The 16,845-nt window shown below is 45.7% G+C and overlaps 1 protein-coding gene across 1 annotated transcript in view; it reads left to right on the top strand.

Annotated features, from left to right (window-relative positions):
- Positions 1-16,845, top strand: part of PLXNA4 (plexin A4) — a 449,834-nt gene that overhangs the window by 31,507 nt on the left and 401,482 nt on the right. The gene's annotated exons all lie outside the window — the stretch shown is intronic.

Genomic DNA, 16,845 nt, shown 5'->3' with positions numbered 1-16,845 from the left:
GTGCTTACTTAGTTCCAGGCATTGTCCTGGGCACCTGTCATATATTATTTCTTTTAATTCTCATAAAACTCAGCAGAGATTTTTACAGAAGAAAACTCAGAGACCACCCACCTCTCCTCTGAACTTGTCTAGCATTTTACCTGTCATGTACCACCTATTTCATTTCTTTAAAAACACCTCTTCTTCTAGACATGTATTCGATTTTCCTGGAAGTATTATAATTTGTATGTAAAGCCCATTTCATCTAGAGGAAGTGAGTAGCAACTGGTTTGGCTCATGCATAGTAGGTGTTCATTCATTTGTTGAGTGAGTGTCTCACATGGCTTACCTGGCGTGTCCCTGAGATGCCTTAAATGCCTGCGGATCTGTTAAAATCTGAGCAGATGCACCAATGGAAACTGAGCCCATCCCCACACCTTATCATCTCTGCCTGCCTTAGCGGCTCCCCTTCACATGTTAAATTGAAAGCAGCAACCCATGCTCTATTTAAAGTGTCCTCGAAAATGGTACTCAAGTGTGTAACAGAGCTATTTCACTGACATGGGCAAGGTATTTATGGAGAAGTTGTTTTTCTTTTGGATAGGGGGCTTTATAACCAGAAGCCATTATATGACACCTATGTGGATGTCAAAAGGAAAACAACGAAAAAACCTCTACTAGTTACTTCCATCTCTATCAAGACATAATCTCCCTGGTTATTTTCTCTATCAAGCCATCTCTCTTCCATCAGCATCCAAAGATCACAAAATACGACCTGGGGCCAGTAAAGTTGAAGCAGGAATTGTCCAGAGCAGAAAGAATAATTGCGGTTTTCACCATTAGCATTCCAGCAGCACCGGCTCTCTCTGGGTTTGTTCACCAGCTCAGCCTGACAGCTTAATGGTTTGCGGGGTAAGGAACATTTTAGCACAGTCAGTTGCTACTCTTATGGGGAGGGGGAAGCTGGTGAAAGCACTAGGTAGGAGTCTCTAGAGAAAGGGGCTATGTATGGGAAGAGAGGTGTTAAGTTAGGGGAAATGACCAACTTCATCCAAGCCACATTTCATCCACTGCTTCGGGAAACCTGTGAATCGTGCATGCTTTTCTGTGCTGCTGTTACTTTTCTCCCCTCTGGTTCTCTGTCTGGCACTTTTTCATTGGGCATCCTTTGAAATAAATCTTTATTGATTCTACTTATTAAATTCACTCCTGGCATTTTTGACAGCTAGGATTGTTAAGTTTCTGAACAGTACCAACATTCTCCTCTCATCCGTACCTCCCTTTCCCTTTCTGAGTAAAAATGAATAAATAGCACAAAGTTTTAAAGAACAGGCCACGGTACACCTTCTGCTCTCTTGACCCAACATCCATTTCCCGTATGAACTTTGGGGAAATTTGGGGAATTCCTACAAACACCGTGTTGGAAAATGTTTGCCTGGGCCCATGGAGCTGGAGATCTAGCGCAGGTTTGGTAAGGGGTGATCGGAGCCAGGGCAATTGAATGAATTGCATGTTAAATTAGATTTGAAGCAATTGTGTGTTAAATAAGACAATGAAATGTCTCGAGTGAAAGCTGGTCCTCACAGCACCCACAGTAGGACTTGAGCAGGAAACGTGTCCCATGAGACTTCCAGCCCTCCACTGCAATTGTTGTGATTGTTTAGTGGATTCTGCAGGCAGAGACATGGTGCATGCTGTGGATAGCTCCGAAACTCTGGGGTGATCAGTGTTTCTCAGTGGAGATGCCACCGGCATTGTAAGTAGGATGCTTCTTCATTCTGCAGAGCCATCTTACACAGTGCAGGAGGAGCATTCCTGACCCTCTGGATCCTAAAAGCCAAGAGCGCTCAGTCAACCACAAAGCCTCCATACATTTCTAGATGCCCATGGGGAAGGGAAATGGCCCCATAGGAGACCTTTTGCAAGTCAGAGAGAAGGAAGGGCATTGTTAACACCTTGCCTTCAGTTAACACTGTGCCATTCTCTGGGGAATGGCCATTAAGATATCTTTGGTAGCTGAGTGACCTTGAGCAGTTCCTTTCAAAAACTCTCTAAGCCTTCACTGAGGTCCTTGATAGTTGCCTGGTGATCGTAGAACTCATCTCTTAGGTTTTTAGGAAGATCAATGTTAGCAAATATTTATGAGTGCTTACAATTTGCTAAGCACATTATATGCAGGGTCTCATTTAATCTTTGTAACCAACAACCCTATGAAATAGGTTCCATCATCATTCCTGTTTAACACATGATGAAACTGATCCCACCTTAAGAGGCAAAGACTTAAGTGTATTATTACTCAAGGTTGTGCAGCTAGCCGGACTATAACATAGGTCAGTGGCTTTTCAAACTTCAGTGTGCTCCAGAACCTCCTGGAGGGCTAGGAAAAATCAGATTGCCAGAGCTCAGCTCCAGAATTTCTGATTTTGTAGGTCTGAAGTGAGCCTGAGATTTACATTTCTAATAAGTTCCCAGGTGTTGCTGCTCTGGGGACCAATTGCAACTTGAGAACCACTGACTGGAGCCCTCCGATTCATAACTGCCAGTAATTTGGAATGTACTGTGAGCTCTGGGAAGACAGGTGGAGGGTCTGTCCCTCTCCCCATGTACACACAGCACACTCATCATGGGATATTGTATGGCTCTACGTGGCCTTGGACAGGGCACAGTCTTTGTGGCAGGGACAGAGTCTCACTTGGGTTGTACTCCACTGTCAATCTCTTGAGACTTCCTACGTCTCACAGCCCTGGGATGGAGACGTGGGGTCCTAAGTAGGCACAAATATGTCCTGGGGCCTTGTAGTAGGAGAGAGAAGAGCAAGGTGGGTGAGGGGGTGGCAGCAGTCACAGGGAAACAGGTGGGGGCTGGGAGGTTAAAAAGTCATAGAAGATGTGAGTTATTATAGGATCTGAAACCTGTATTCAGGAGCTTTAATTATTTCTACTGTGTTTGTGTTTTCTGTGACTATCAGATTTTCATTCTCTGCTTTTCACAATGTCAACCTGAGCAAACAGGAGCCAGGGAAAGGGATTTTCTTTCCCTCATGCTTGGGGCAGGATGTTAGGGGAACAACGTCTCCCTCTGGTTGGTCATGATGGCCACAGCTGGAATCAAAGTGAGGGGAGTCTGTAGAGAATGGACAAGGGGTGGGGCAGCAGCCTACAGCGTCCTGGCTCTCCCGGCCTGGAGGTACTTTCAGTCGTAAAATGATACACACTGCTTGTCATGTGCAGGGGCAGATGCTAGGTACCTTATCATAGTTGTGAGGGAAGGATTCTACTTTTGAAATCCATTTTATAGATAAAGTAAGTCTGAGAGATTCAGAAATTTGAGAGGTTTACACAATGAGCAAATGACAGAGCCAGGCTTGGAGTCCAGGACAGCCTTAGGTATAGCCGGCACCCTTAATGCTTTTGCAGTAATGCTCACTTACAATCTTGGTGCTTGCTGTGTCTGAATTCCTGACGCTGGACATACTTCAGTTCCATTCACCTTGACCAGAAGCAGGTATTCCCTTCCTGTGAAGCTGGCGATGCTCCAGGCTTCAGGCTGCCTCTGCCTAAGACCTTGCCAGTGATCTTGTGCTGATCATATAACCTCATGGGGCCCGAGTGTCTCCGCTTGGGGAGCACCAGGACTCCTTTCCTCGCTTGCTGGGCTGCTGTGTGGACACTGACATGTCTCTGTGCTCATGAGAGGAAGGTGGTACAGGTGCTTATGGAAGCAGGCAAGGGCTCCACTGCCACCCTGTGTCTGCAAGCCTGGTACACGTTTCTCCTCCATGTGGGTGGCAGCATTGGGAGGACTGGAGACGGAGAAGCAAGAGAGGACAGCAATTGTCTGATCCTTTTCTCGGAGGAATTGAAATGTGAGCAGGTTTGGGGTCAGGCAGGATCAGTGAAGCTCTGCATTTCGCAGAGGAGTTGCTCTGTGCTGGGGGATTTTCCCCTCTGCTGGTTTGATAAATGATCCCAGGCTGGGTGTCCAGGCTGAGCATGTGGGTCGTCGTGGCCCCCACTGCCCGTGCACTTCTCCATGAAATTGACAACAGAAGGTCATGGCTTGACGAAGGGCTTGATCCAGATAAAGACTTTCTTTTTTAAAGAATTTCCCAGCTCCCATTCTTACCCAAGGCTTTGCTGTCATTGTGGATTTGACACCTCACTCTCAGAGGGCCTGGCTTCACTTCTCTCTTCCTGTCTGGCCTTCCTCACTCCCACTTTCATGCAGCACAGTAGAGCATGTTGAGTAGATGCCTCCCACCCTCTTCGGGGTCTGGTCAGGCACACGTGCCTTAGTCCCGAGACACCCTGCAGTTCTGCTTCTGGTGTTTGTCTCTAACTAGGGGATCCTAGCTAAAGCCCTTAAAGAGGGTCTTAACTTTTTTGAAATAGGACCTTGGGTGCTGAAAATGGCCCCTTCAGGGCAATGTATGGACTTAAAGGATTAAGGCTCCTTCCCAAGAGGCTACTTTCATTGTGTTAGGCCAAAAAAGAACCACCAAATCTTATCATTAGATTGTTAATTCCATCCAAAGTTTTCATTTGTTGAGTGCTTGGTAGGTCCCACGCACAGCCAAGAGCTCATTTTAGGCATTGCTTGCTCCAACCTCCTGCCCTAGCGGGGAGTCTTGTGCACAGGAAAAGGGCACCTGGCTGCTGCCTGGATATGTCTGGGGTTGCTTGACCCATTGCCAGGATGGCCCTATGGACGGTGAGGTCTCAGAGAGGATCAAGATCTCTGTCTTCTGACCTCCACTTGCAGGCCCTGCTTCTGCCCTTTGAAAGAAGCCAGAAAGAAAGCTCGCTCCTCCAGGCGGCAACCCCCAAGTGCAGTTTATACATAACCTGTCGCTTCAAGGCTTCCTGAATTTCTCTAGTTGCTTGCTTCCTTGCCATCTCTTAAATCAGCTTAATGCCCCTGGGAGGAAGGTCAACTTAGCAACACTCCTTGGTAAGAAGCAGAGGCTGACACAGAGTGGGGACTCAGCAGTTCGTGCTCAAAATAACCTGCTTTTCTTCAGAAATACTTTCCTCATGACTCTCTCTTTCTGCCCTGACTTTTTGGAGTTGGGACTTTTGAGTTGCCAAAGTCAGCCACCTCTTTAGGACAGCATCTCCTCGCTTGGGGGTGGCGTATGAGTCGCTGCCACTGCCGTAGCTGCGGCACCAGGCAACTCCATGGCTGGCTCTAGGATTACAGCCTGCTATCCTCTCTTGGCAGCTCCTTGTGGCTGGGTCCTCTGGGCTGATTTGCCCAAGGACTGGCTGCCTAATTAATCTCCAGGTGTCTGGAGCCCCGCTGGAGCAGCCTATATCCGGCAGGTTTACTCAGAGGAGAAGCTTGGCAGTGCCATGTGGAGGCCCTGCAGGGGCTGAAGGAAGCCTTGTTCAGAAGCCTCCTTCTCCTTCCTTCTGCACCACCGAAGTCCTCGTTCTATTTGTTGAGACCTCGATGTGTCAGTGGGGTGCGTGCAGAGGCGGAGGTAGACTTAGGGAGGGGAATTTAGTCTTTGCCCTCTGTAATGCACAACTTCTCCCTTGGTCTGTTGCAAGGGTCAAGACTGGGATAAAAGGATAAAAATTAGTCACAGGCAACAACAGGAAGACAAACTGAACTTACTAGGGAGAGCAATATAACACAGTAATGATGGCAATAATAACTGCAAACACGAATACAGCAGCTACTATGTGTACAGCACTGTTTGAAGCATTTACACTTATTAACTCATTTAATCTTCACAAAAGCCTCATGCAGTATATCCTATTATAACCCCATTTTACACACGAAGGCCTGAGGTTTGGAGAGTAACTTGTCCAAGGTCATAAGACAGAGGTAAGTTTTTCTCCAAGTTTGGCACGCCCGCTTGCTGTAGGAAGCAGAAGAGAGGTGGGGAGCGGAGTCTTGACTTTGAGTCTAGGCTGCAGCCTTTAAACTGATCTACTCTCTGTGAACCCGTTTTTCCCTCTGTCTGATGGTAGTAAGACCTACCTTGTAGGATTGTAGTGCGGATTAATGGAGATGATGGGGGTCAAGTGTACAGCCCTGTGCCTGGCCTGTGGTAAGTTCTCCGTAATTAGCTCCTGTTGTGCAGGGGAAGATGCCTTGGTTTTTCAATCATCGGGAAAAGATCCTGCCTGTGTGGCCCGCAGAGGGGATCTTGGCCAAGGTATAAGGCATGAGTCTGGGAACAAAAGGACCAGGGTTCTGTTCTCTTGGGGTCACACTTTCCTTTTGGCTTTCTTAGTGAATTGGTGGGACAGTGAGGTGTGGGGTGTGGGGTGGCTGCCATTGAGGTAAATGAGATGAATCAGGGTCCTGAATACCAAGGGACCCCTTTCCTTTGCTCTGGAGCTCCAACTCTGCAGCTGATACGAGGAAGAGGGTAGGATGGAAGATAAGCTCGTTGACCTCAGCCACAAAAGGCCATTACCAAGAGCTGGGTCTTGAGGTTCCTGAGTGTGGTCCCCTCTTGCTCTTCTCCCATGGAAACCCACCAACCAGACCACAGCCCATTCTCTGCCTCTGCAAGCCAGGAGAACCCTCAACAAAGTCACGGAATAGCATTTGGTCTCTGATGTTTTTGGCATGTGCCTCCATCTATTGGGCATTGTCTCTAAGTAAATCAGCGCTCATTGGAAGGTTCATCATTAATGATGGTGAATATAAATCCAGGTATCAGAATAGTCTTCTTCATAATTTTGATTTCTTTTTTCTTTGGAGATGGGTTGATTTCTGGTCTGATGAGTTGGTCCTGCAGCTTGTAATATGGATGATGAAGAGCTATACTAGGCCGTGAAGGATCACATCTTCATTTTCTTATTGATTACCAGTGCCTGCATTATTTATGTGTTACATTCTATCTGTATTCTCCTGATAGGAAGCCCTTAAAGCCACTTGCCTACTTTTTAAAACACGGGATTATTGAAGTGAAATAATTCAGTAAATCATAAGTTTCCTGAATTGGCTCAGGTATACTGTCATATCTTGCTAAATACCGATGGCAGACTAAGGAATGAGGGCACCGTGTCAGCCTCAGCATCATGGCGCTGTCTGCTCTCAGACACCTACAGGACCCACGCCCCGCAACACACCAGCCCGGTCATGGCATCCATTCTCTATATCAAATATTAGTAGAGCTGTTATATTTCAGTCTTTTGAGATACAAATAGATTTAAATAGAAGTTCTAGTATTTTCTTTCCATAGCCCTTCTTTTGGAGACCACTAAAATAAAAGGCTTTGGGTGCCAGCCAACCCTGTGTTCGTCCCATTTGCTCCAACTTCTGACTGCTCTCAGGCTAGAGGCTCTTCGTGCCTCCTCACCCCATTCCGCCACTACTGAATCTGTGCACACACAACACTCGTGGGTAGGCCCCCATGGATAGGGCCCCTGGAGCCAGGTTCTCAGTCTCTGCATCAGGCTTAGATATGTGGATGCGAGGGTAGGGAGGGCTAGGGTGGAAGGAACCTCAGGTCTCTCACTTGGCTCCTCTCACTTGGAAGTTGCTGCTGTTTCGTGGGGACTGCCACAGAGGGGAGAGGGTCTAATGGTGGAAGTAGTTAGTAGGGGCGGTGACCCTGAGGCTGGTGACTTGGGGAGCCTTGGAGCAGAGTCAGGGAAGATCTGGAATTGCTCATTGGATTTCTCACCAGGTATCCCTGCTCCAGCCAAGCAGTCTTGTATCCTCTCCTTGTTGAAGCTGACCGGTTTTCTATTTCAGTGTGAGTTCCTGCTCCCCTCCCCTCTCTACTACAACACACGCTCAAGCTGCGGCTTCCTCTTCACTGGTCTTTTCTTTCTTCCTCTTTACTGGCCTTGGGAGTTCTCACAAGGCAGCCATTTTATTTCCCTTTCTTCAGCCTTCGCTCAGCCACCAAGGAATGTCTCTGAATCTCATTGCCTTTGTTGCCTGATAACTTGTTAACATAATAATAAATAATAATAATAATAATAATAATAATAATAATATCCTTATTCTGTCCTTTAGAGCAACCCCACAGGGGTCTGGTTCTGTGGGAAGTGGTCCCAAACCAGAGCTCTTGGTTCTTTTTCTTTGTGTGTGTGTGTGTGTGTGTGAGACGGAGTCTTGCTCTGTCGCCCAGGCTGGAGTCCTGCGGCGCGATCTGGGCTCACTGCAAGCTCCGCCTTCTGGGTTCACATCATTCTCCTGCATCAGCCTCACAAGTAGCTGGGACTACAGGCACCAGCCACCATGCCTCCTAATTTTTTTGTATTTTTAGTAGAGACAGGGTTTCACCATGTTAGCCAGGATGGTCTTGATCTCCTGACCTCGTGATCCACCCGCCTTGGCCTCCCAAAGTGCTGGGATTACAGGCATAAGCCACCTGACCCGGCCGAGTTCTTGGTTCTAAGATGAGAGGATGAGGTGGCCTTGTTTAAGGAGGTGGGTTGGTGTGGGATGGGTGATGGCTCCAAGGTGGGCAGTGAAGGGAGGAAGGGAAGGGCTGGGTGCTGGCAGCAGGCACAGAAGGGAGAGCAGAGCTCTCTGGTCCTGCAGCCTCTGTGCTCAAGAAGCCCAGCTTCCACTGATCAGAGTTCCCCAAGGTGGGCAGGGCAGCTGCAGCTTCTTAGACTAGCAGAGCAAAAGGAGAACAGAGGCCCAGAGCATCAAATAGAGAAAAATGGCTTTCTTGTGGAGCCAAGGTTTTTTGTTTTAAGTAAGCACAGGGGAGTCCTGATATGGACGAGAATCTTTGAATTATTGGAAGATGCTTGGGATGGAAAATTGGGCTTATGCTGGCCTCTGTGGATTCTGAGGAACCCTTTGAACAGGGGGGTGTCTGGAGACAAGTTGATTCTTTTCATGTTGGGGGCCTTGCACCTCTCCAATTCCTGAGTTTGTGTTCCACCCAAGGATTTGGCTACCTACGACAGGACCTCAGAGCACTGCAAGGGCGGCTCTAGGGGGAAATTTAAGGTGACACAGTGCTGATCATTTGTTCCTCCTACTTTGAGTGGGTGTTTACCCTGTGCTGAGTACTGTGCGTGAAACTGAAAATAAGAAATATATCTTCACCTTAATGGGGTTTCCTTAGCAGCAAAGGGAATACAGGTATAAACGTTATGGCAAGTGCAAAGTAGAACATGATAACGATAATGTATATACAGGTTCTATTATTCTGGAAATTAAGGGAAGGACAGAAATCCCTTTGGTTTGGAAGTTAGGAGGGATTTGTGGTGGTGGCACTCAATTCCACTGATGTCCCTACTTATTCCTCATCGCAACCTACAAGGAAGAGTCTACTGTCCTCTCTGTTTTATGCTTAAGGAAACTGAGGCCTAGAGGGAATAAATAGTCTCAGGTCACATTTGTAAGTGTAGAGTTGGGGAAGGAAGGAGGAAAAAGGAATCTCAGGTAAAGGAAACAACTAGGTGAAGTTGTGACAACAGGAAAGCACAGGACATGCTTGGGCATTAGAGAGTAGTTCTGTTAGAGTGGAAACCATGAAGCCAGATGATGGAGGTCTTTGAATACAACATTAAGTCTGTCCCTCACTGTGTAGGCAATAGGGAGCCAGTGAAGATTCTTGAGTAGGAGAGTGGCATGATCAGAGAAGACAAATGGTTTGGAAAGAGGAGAATCTGGAGCTGTATAGAACATTAGAGGTAATGGTAACAAAACACAGGATGGATAATGCATTGTGCACAGAGGATGGTATGAGGTCATATTTTTCAAACAAGGCAGGAAAGAAAATTTTCTTTCACTTGCATAAGAGGCAACTGATTTCATAAGAATAAAGAAGAAGTGACCCATATTCTAGTTCTTCCCATCTGCATCCACACGTTTGTAACTGGAAACTTCCTAGAAATGCAAACTCTCATATCCCACTCCAGACCTGTGGAACCTGTGTTTATGAAAGGCCACCAGGTGATTCTGAAGCATGGTCAGGTTTTAGATTCCACTGTGACAGAGTCCCGACCCCCAAATGAGGCTCTAGTTATTATTGTCCCATCCTTTTTCTGTCTTCTTACTGCATTTCTTTGGCACAAATACCAGTTAGTTTTTTAGATCACTCTACACTCTAATGCCAGTTTGTTGGAATGGGTAAAAATGTCTTTTATGTCTTCAGACCTGTGTTGGCTTTGAGGGAGGTTGTGCCAAGTTGGCACCTGGAAACATCCGGATCACTGGAGGGATGGCTTTATGCTGTAGTGAAAAAAGCTTTGGACTGAGGCTCTAGGCCCAGCCAATGACTAACCCCTTTTGTGGTTCTAGGATTTACAATGTCAGATTTTGAGGTACAGCATCTGTAAAATGTGGACAATAATGAGATTCTGTATATTAGTGATTCTCAAAGTGTGGTCCCTGGGCTATGAGTGTTACCTGGAAACTCTTTAAGAATGCAAATCACTGAGCCCTGCTCAAGACCCACCAAATCAAGATGAGCTCCAGGTGAGAACCACTCCAGGTAAGAATCAACTCAGGTGATTCTGATGCACCATTAAGTTAGAGAACCGCTGCTGTTTGTTGAGAATAACTGCTGCTTGTCATAGCACTCAAAAGTTCAGGCTCTTAACTGAATTAGATTTTGGCTCTATTACAGCAGTTCTAAAACTTGACCATGCTTCAGAATCACCTGGCAGTCTTATCTACACAGCTTCCATAGGTCTGGAGTGAGGTATGAGAATCTGCATTTCTAGGAAGTTACCAGATGAGAAACATTATTCTATTACATACTAACTTTGTGGTCTTGGACAGATCTCCTGCGCTCTGTGACTCAGTTTCCTCATCTATAAAATAAAGATCATAATAGTGTCTACCTTATAGACTATTAAGATAAATAGAATAGTTAATTCATGTAGAGTTCTTAGTGCATGATAACTTCATAAGCCTTTTTCTTGTTATTAATTAATCTATAACGTGTTTTACAAATACAGACAGTAATTGTGAGAGTTGGGTGGCAGAGGACTACAGTGTGTCTGTATTTAAAAATTCTTGTGGTGGTAGAGTACATAAAACATAAAATTTTCCATTTTAACCATTTTAAGCGTAAAATTCAGTGGCATTAATTACACTCATGATGTTGTGTAACTAACGTTGTCATCCATCTGCAGAACTTTGTCATCATCCCCAGCTGAAACTCTGTTGCCATTAATAACTCCCCATTCTCTTCTCCTCCCAGCTCTGGGTAACCAGTGTTCTACTTTCTGTGTAGGAATTTGCCTGTTGTAGAGATTCAGATAAATAGATTCTTACAATATTTGTCCTTTTATGGCTGGCTTATTTTACTTAGCGTAGTATTTTTAAGGTTCATTCATTTGTAGCACATATCAAAACTTCATTCTTTATATGGCCAGATAATATTCCAGTGTGAGGATATATAACATTTTGTTTATTCTTTCATCTGTTGATAGACACTTGGGTTGTTTCTGTCTTTTAACTCTTGAACGTTGTCTGCAATGAACATTGTTGTGCAAATATCTGTTTGAATTTCTGTTTTGGAATATACCTAGGAGTGGAATTGCTGGATCATGTGGTAATTCTGTTTAGCTTTTTGAGAAATCACCAAATAGTTTTCCACAGTAGCTGAATAAACCATTTTACACTTTGACTGGCAATATCCAAGAGTTCCTATTTCTCCACATCTTCACCAATACTTGTTACCTTCTATTTTCTTGAATATAGCCATTCTAGTGGATGTGAAATTGTATTTTGTTGTAGCTTTGGTTTGCATTTCCCTAATGACTAATGAAATGCATATTGGCCATTTATATATCTTCTTTAGAGAAATGTGTCTTTAAGTTATTTGCTCATTTTCAACCTGGTTTATCTATTTGTTGTTGAGTTGTAGAAATTCTTTATGTATTCTAGATATTGGACTCTTATCAGATAGTTGATTTGCAAATATGCTGTCCCTTTATGTTTATTGCCATTTGGGTCTATTTTTAAATACAATTTTGTTGAGATATAATTGATATTCCATAAACTGCATGTTTAGACATTTGAGCGAGTTTTGACCTGTGAAGCCATCACTACAATCAAGGTAATGGGCATATCCATCACCCCAGAAGTTTCCTCATGGCCCTTGGGGAGTCCTTCCTCCTGCGCTTCCTCTCTATGTCTATTAATAATAATGATCTAAATACCCTGGAATTGACACAGAAGCGTGATGAGAAGATTCCCAGTCTGGGGCTCCGGAGATCAGACCCCGAGTGCCCTGACTTTCTTGCCAACAGATGTGTGATTTTGAACCCTGGGCCTGCTTCCTCATCTGCACGTGACAGGGTTTGGCTATCAGTGGTCCTCATCCACTCTGGCTGCATATAAGAATACCCATTTGGGAAGCTTTTAAAAAATATTGATGTCTGCCCTAGACCTTTTAGACCAGAGTTTCTGGGGGTGGGATGCTGAAATCTGTGTTTTTAAAAAAGCTCTCCCAGTGAATCCAATGCACAGTAAGTTGAGAAGATTTCCAACACAGCCTTCACATCCCAAATTCCATGATTTCTATAACACCTTGTATTTTTCATACTGATTTAATGTTATTCTTTCAAAAACACCATGAGGTGGGTAAGAAAGACGTAGCTCATTTAAAGACATGAAAATAAGTATGCAGAGTAGGGAGGATTTGAGGAGATGTGAGGTAGAGTGGGGATGAGAAGGTAGCAGGTGTTTTCTGCTATTTCTGTTATTCCCTTTGGTTGCTGTTAAGCAAGATGACACCAGCCTGCATTGGAAGACAGCCAGTGGCTGCCAGGTAGGGCCTTCCGGGGTGGGGTTATTATGGACTGGGGCTGGCTTTGCTGGTGTGTGTACCCAAAGATGCACAGATTCTCAGGACTAACTCATTCTAGTCCCAAGGATATTGATATTTAAGATAAAATATCATCTTATTCATTGCTGGTGAATGGCCGTTGCTCTCCTAGACACCCTTCATAGTCTTCATGGTAGCAAGGGATCATCAGCGAGCACAGCTGTAGCCTGAGGGATTAGTGGGTGAGTCAGTGAGATGCTTTCACCTTGGGTAGGACCCAGTGATGGTGTGAACCATAAGTGAACGGTGGCCTCACACAAGAAGACCCAGGTTGGGCGGCTCCAAGATTGGTCATTCAGCAGCTCCCCTGCATCATCCTACTCCTGGCACTTCCCTTCTCTCTGTTCAGCCATTGCGGACACATCAGTGGTGTCTCCCTCATGGGCACAAGAAGTCTGCCACAGTTCCAGGCATTGTAAGCAGGTGGACAAGTAAGTAAGAGAGGTGCTTCCTCACATGTGTCTCTTTTAAAGAGCAATAAAATTACATTCCTGATTCCCCTGGTAGGCTTCCCATTCCATCCCATTCTTCAGGCTTGGGTGGCATGGCTGTTCCTAAACTCATCACTGGCAGGGGAAAGGAGACCCACATGATTGGCTTAATCCAATCACGACTGTTGGTTGGGGCTGGGAATCATTGGCTTATTCCAATCATGGCTGCCCGCTTCTGGGGTGCGGCCATGTGTGGAGGGTGAATTCCTGAATACAGCTGAAATATTCCAGTAAGAAAGATACATTGGTGGGTTGGCTGCTCCTTGGAGGAGCATGGATCGGGACCAGGAGGCTAGGTGTTCTTGAGAACAATGTCATCTGCACCGTGGAGAAGCCTTGTGTCCAACTGCTGCCCCTCCTGGGAGTTCACCTTCCTGGCGAGTCAACCACAGCTCTCTCTCCCTGGCTGGCATGAGATTAAGAACCAAGTGCTCATGCTGCTTACTCTGTTCTCTGAGCCGACCACCCCGAGTTGGTTAATACCTTCTTTATTTGAGCTGTTTAGATTATAGCCTTCTTAAGTTATATTCTTGTCCTGGGGAAGAAATCTTGTCGCCCTGATTGGGCTTCACTTCCCTGCTCTTTCAGTGGAGACCTGGGGACACCTTGCCCTTGTAAGGTGGTTTCTGCAGGTATCTGGTGCTTCCATGCGGATGTCTTGATTGTTACTAAATTAAGTCTCAGAAGGTCACCTTATCTCCTTGTTCCAGGGGCTCTGTTCTCTTGCCTCTGTGTGCAGGCTCTATCAGTTACCTCTCAGGGCTGTTGGAAGATGCTCTTCAGATTGGATCAGGTGGGCATGTGCCTGGAGGTTGAGTCTGGCATGTGGGCAGTATGCTGGCAGGTGACATGGGGAGTTGGTCTGGACAAATACAAATATGACTGTAATGCAGTTGGGTGTCAATTCAGCTGGGAATACAGGTTATTGGTCCGTTGCCTCATCGATTTTTACAGGCTGAGTCTTTGCCTCATTGATTTTTCACTTTGGACTGAATCTTGTTCGTCCGTTCACTAGAGATTGCTTCATTTCTTTCCAATTCTTTTTTTTTTTTTTTTTTTGAGTCTGTTTCACACTGTGCCACACTGTGCTGCCCTTACTCACTGAAGGTTCCTAGGAAAATCTCTGTGATGTGGAGAAAGGCATTTAGCCTCTTTAAGCTTCACTTTCCTCATCTGCTCAATGGGGATGGTAATCCTGCCTAAAATGCCTATAAGCTTTGAAAGCATTTGGGTACATGTGAGAGTAGCTCCTGAGAGGTGGATGGCAAGATTTTTTCAGTAAGGGAATTCTTACTTTGCTGAGCAAAATAAAACTCAGACTCTAGACTTGGCAATGGAGGAAGAACCTCTACTTGAGGAGGTGCTGAGGTCCTGCAGCCTCAGCTCTTGTCTAAAGATTTCAATTTCTCTGCCAGTAACTGCAGCTTTGGCCACGTTGGGTCCAGAGAATGGAATGCTTCTTCCCAATAATCTACATCCTAAATTGGGATTTACAACTGTCCATTAATTTCTAAGAGCATGGCTAACATAAGGCTGGACATTTAACAGGATTTTATCCAGGGCCTGGGGGTGATAAAAGTGAAATAAATAGAGAGAGTTACCATAACAAGTCAATGGGCTTTCCAAGTTATGGTTTATTTTGCTTCATCAGTGTCTCTTGTAGAGTAGCCCTGTTTAACACCCATTGTGCCACCATGGGGGCAGGGTCTGTCTTTGACCACTAGCCAGACCCTCAAGACCCCTTAGAGTTTAGGCATGAAGACTCTGCACCAGAGAGGGATGGGAGGTCCCTGTCCTACCTGTGAAGGTGTGCCATCAGTCCTAGTGACCTCTTTGGGAGGCACCTGGATGACTGCCACCATAAATGTTCACCTCCTTCTTGAGAAGCCATGTCCAACCCTCACAAGCATAGCCTTACCCCATAGGGCAGGACAGAAGAGTCATTATCCCCAAATAAAACAGCAGCCCCAACAGGGGTTCCAGGAGTATGTGCACTACAGGCAGCAAGGAAGTGAGTCATTCAGGCAGGGCACCTTAGATGTCGAATCAGCAATTTGGGTGTGAGGATTGGCGGGGCCTTTGAGTCTGGGAATGAGCTAGGAGTTGATGAAACAGAAACCTACACTTTGTTCAGATATACTTATTTTATCCTTTCTCTTTTCTCTACATTTGTTTTCCTGTCAGATTTCTTATAATCAGAGAAAATTGTGGCCTCTCTCATCTGTGCTAAGAGGATCAGGAGAAGGCAGTTGTCACAGGCGGGCAGGCATCTGCCAGGAGATTAATGGGAGGGCTGCTGTGTCTCCATGGGGCCATGGTGATGGAGGATGCAATGTGTTACATGCATGAGCCTTCAGTGGGAAGGGAAGATCAAGGAATGCAGTCGCTCTCGTTGCTTCTCCTCACCTAGAGATTTTCCTTCCAGACCTAAATCTTGAGAGCTTGGGTTTTTGTTTCAATAAGTGAAGCAAATTGCTTTAAGTTTCTCAATTTGCTTGACAGGGTTTTTATAAAGACTCAGTGAGACAGTAGATGTGAAAGTCCTTTGAGGAATGGAAAACAACATGCCAGTATTTCCCAAGGTGTGTACCATGGAACAGTGTTCCCAGAGATCATGATAGGGATTCAGCAAGAAAAGCTTCCTTGGTCAAACAAGTTTGAGAAACCCTGGTTCACAAACCTTCCATGGGTTTGCTTATCAAAGCACCACCTCTCAGGACTTTTAGTGAACTGACATGCATCATGGCTCCCCAGGAGGGTGGTGCAGTGTTGCCCATACTTGCTTAATAGGGGACCTTTTCAGGGCAGAGCCTTGGGAGGGACTGGTGTTCTTCTCAGTGCTACATTATTATAATGTGGGTCTGAAGATGCAGGTTGGTGAAAGGGACATGTTTTCACCCAATAAGGCTTGACAGACATTTGTTCACACATTTTCTCTAGGTCTTCCCTTTCTCACCTGTGTCCATGAACTGGCATCTGTAAACAGGAGTCACTTAAAACCCAGAAGTGTCTGATGCCCCCGCAAAATGGATCTTTATTAAAAAGCATCTTACATGCCTGTAATCCCAACATTTTGTGAGAGTGAGGTGGGAGGATTGTTGGAGTCCAGGAATTCGAGACCAGCCTCGGCCACATACTGAGACTCAACTCTACAAAAATTTCAAAAATTAGCCCGGTGTAGCAGCCTGTGCCTGTTGTCCCAGCTACCCAGAAGGCTGAGGTGGGAGGATTGTCTGAGCCCAAGAGTTAGAGGCTGCCGTGAGTCATGATTATGCCACTGCACTCTGGCCTTGGTGACAGTGAGACCATGTCTCTCAAAAACAAAAACAAAAACACACCTTGTTGTCTACATGTTACCACATGAATGAACCTTGAGGACATTATGCTAGGTGAAAGCAGCCAGACACAAAGGAAAAATACTGCATGATCCCACTCATATGAGGTACATAGGATAGTTAAATTCATAGACATAGAAAGTAGAATGGAGGTTGCCAGGGGCGGGGGGGTGAGGGGATGGGGAGTTGGTGTTTGATGTGTACAGGGTTTCAGTTTGGGAAGGTGAAATGGCTCTGGATGGCAGCGATGGTTGCACCATGACAT

This window comes from Piliocolobus tephrosceles, chromosome 8, assembly GCF_002776525.5.
Source record: "Piliocolobus tephrosceles isolate RC106 chromosome 8, ASM277652v3, whole genome shotgun sequence".
Classification (NCBI taxonomy): domain Eukaryota; kingdom Metazoa; phylum Chordata; class Mammalia; order Primates; family Cercopithecidae; genus Piliocolobus; species Piliocolobus tephrosceles.
Note: the sequence above shows the minus strand (reverse complement) of the source record. Positions and strands in the feature narration are given on the sequence as shown.